General features: G+C 43.8%; 1 non-coding gene across 1 annotated transcript; it reads left to right on the forward strand.

Annotated features, from left to right (window-relative positions):
- Positions 1-264: 264 nt before the first annotated feature.
- Positions 265-368, forward strand: LOC122432669. Its single transcript, XR_006266932.1, has one exon. It is a non-coding gene; the product is annotated as a U6 spliceosomal RNA (small nuclear RNA).
- Positions 369-3,027: the final 2,659 nt, after the last annotated feature.

Genomic DNA, 3,027 nt, shown 5'->3' on the forward strand with positions numbered 1-3,027 from the left:
AGTTGTGGCTCTCAGGTTCTAGAGCACAAGTGCAATAATTATGGCTCATGGACTTAGTTGCTCTGGGGCATGTGGGATCATCCCAGACCAGGGATCGAACCGGTATCTCCTGCATTGGCAGGTGGATTCTTATCCACGTACCATCAGAGAAGTCCATGGCTTTGATTCTAAAGACAACAAAGAACCAAGCGAAGATTCTAAGCAGGCCAGTGACATGGCCGGAACAAAACTGATGGTGTGTGGGGCTAAAATCAGAATTGGGGAGTGCCTGCTTCAGCGGCACATATACTAAAATTGGAACAATATAGAGAATAGCATGACCCCGGGGCAAGGATGACACACAAGTTCGTAAAGTATTCTCTAATTCTGATGAAAGTTAGTCACTTAGTCGTGTCCGACTCTTTGTGACACCGTGGACTTAGCTCATCAGGCTTCTCTGTCCATGGAATCCTCCAAGCAAGAATACTGGAGTGGGCTGCCGTTTTACGTATAGCTGACTCACCTGCTGTGCAGTGGCAACTAACACAGTGTAAAGCAACAACACTCCAATAAAAGTTTTAAAAAAGAATTCCAGCTCCAGCTGCAGCTGTTAAAAAATAAATATATAGAGCTTCCCCAGTGGCTCAGTGGGAAAGAATCAGCCTGCCAGGGCAAAAGGGACACGGGTTTGCTCCCTGGGCCAGGAAGACCCCACGTGCCACAGAGCATCTAAACTCGGGCGCCTCCACTATGGGGTCGGTGCTCTAGAGCCGGGAGCCACAGCTATTGGCCCAGGTGCCCCGACTACTGAAGCCCCGCACCCTAGAGCCCAGGATCCACGAGAGAAGCCACTGCAACGAGAAGCTGTTGGAACACAACTAGAGAGTGGCCCCCACTCCCTGCAACTAGAGCAAAGCCCGCACATCAATGAAGACCCAGCACAGCCCCCCCGCCCCGCCCCCAGATATATATAAATAGGGCTTCCCTTGTGGCTCAGCTGGTAATAAATCTGCCTGCAATGCGAAAGACCTGGGTTTGATCCCTGGGTTGGGAAGACCCCCTGGAGAAGGGAAAGGCTACCCACAGCCCAAAATAAATTAAAAAAAAAATATATATATATATAAATAGTTTTTAAAAACTGAGCAGAGGGGGGAATGGCAGCTTAGAAAATGAGTCAGTCTACGTTAGAAACTAATACGATATTGTAAAGCAACTATATGCCAAAATTTAAAATAAAATAAAATTTCAGGAGCTCTGGCTATAAATCTGGCTCCTGCAATGTCAAAGGAAAAATGAGTTAGGGGCATGGGTCCAGAAAATGACATACAGTGAACAAAACAGACTGCAAAAGGGTACGCAGACCCAAGCTACCACTACATAAGAACCCAAAGCAGGTTGGCTAGAGATCAGGAGTGAATCTGGAATGAGCCTGTCATATTGAACATTCAAAGGTTTCTCTCTCCCATGCAGCAGCTTGCTTATGATGTTGTTATTGTACAAAATATTGTTTAGAATTCTGTAGCCTAAGTTAAAAGCATTACTTAGGGGGAAGAAAATACTACACAGAGAGGTAAGAACAGAGTCATTATCCTTTGATCCTGTCTGGAAGGTGAGGTGGTTTCAGACAGTTACTTTTTATATGACTGTTATGAAAATATAGAGCCTAGTTACACATCAATTACTCTTTAATTACTCTGAATTTATGGGATTATGGATGATTTTTTAAAAATATGTTTCATATTTTTATGGTTTCAACAATGAGGTCATACCCCCTTCATCTACCATTTTCCAAACTGGACTCTGATTTTAATATAGATGCGTGTGGGATTTGTTTCACATAGAAGTGCAGTGGAATCATAAACCCTGAAGCTGAAGGTAATTCCTCTTGGGGAATGAGCTGAGCAGTCCAGCTGGTCCCTGGGCTCACTGTGGCCTCGGTTGTGGGCAAAGCAACCCAGGCCCCAGGGCGTGTGGGGAAGTCAAGCCTGGCTACCAGCTGGTTCGGGCAGTCACGAGACCCGCCGAGTCCATGCCGCTCACCAGTCCAACCAGTAGACAGTCAGGAGGGGCTGGTTAGCTTCTCTTGTGTGTGGGCAGTGAGTTAATTGCCTTTGCTCTTAGAAACTGTTCCTTTTGGCTTCTGCAGCCTGAATATGAATTAGCACCCTTTCTTCTGCACATCTACCCATCTCAGGGCGACGCCAATGCCAAGGATACACAAAGTCCTTTTTCTTCTTTGCCTCTAGTTTTCTGCCTTTGCTCTCTCCTTCTGCCTCTCTCTCTGCTTTTGCTCAGCCCCAGTCTGCTGTCTTTTCTTTTTGTACCCTGTGTCCTAGGCTTGCTGGCTGGTTTCCTCATTAATCCATGAGAAGGCTGCACTGACACCATCTAGACAAATGGGCCCTTGGGTCTGTGTGGTCTTCTCCAATGGGACTGTGCAGAGAGCAGGCTGGAGGGTTTATGCTACTTTGACAGTGATATATTCCAAGACCAAAGAGCCATGTAAACATAGTTACCTGCTGGAATGTTTTTTTAAAAAGTAAGTACTTGGGGTGCAGGCAAGCTCTTAATTCTATTGAAAGTATCACCCAACAACGGTACTGAAAATATCATTTCACTTTTCAATACTGTTCAATACCAAAATGGTATTAAAAAAAGAATATTCAAGTCTATTGAAAATATCACCCTACTAGCAATGGGCACCAGGGATTATGACATGTCAGGCCCAATTTCCTCACTGGTTTTAACATAAGCACCTTTAAAGAACTGCTTCGTACTTTTTGGCCATGATGATATGATTTACTATATTAAAATAGTAAATGAATAATGAATAATTGACATTATTTACTTATTAGTATCTCCTTAGTGCAATAGGTGAGCTCCCAAAAAGTAGTATAAAAACCAAATTAAGAATAGAATTTAAAATGAACTAAGCTCTGTGATGAAATGCTACTGTTAATCGCTGGAGAAATAAAGAATCTTCTTGCAAATGAGGTAGCTGCATTAAAGTGTGGGAAAATAATAGAATTTGGAGTAATAAAAGCTGGG

The sequence above is a fragment of the Cervus canadensis genome, chromosome 31 (genome assembly GCF_019320065.1).
Source record: "Cervus canadensis isolate Bull #8, Minnesota chromosome 31, ASM1932006v1, whole genome shotgun sequence".
In the NCBI taxonomy this organism is placed as follows: Eukaryota; Metazoa; Chordata; class Mammalia; order Artiodactyla; family Cervidae; genus Cervus; species Cervus canadensis.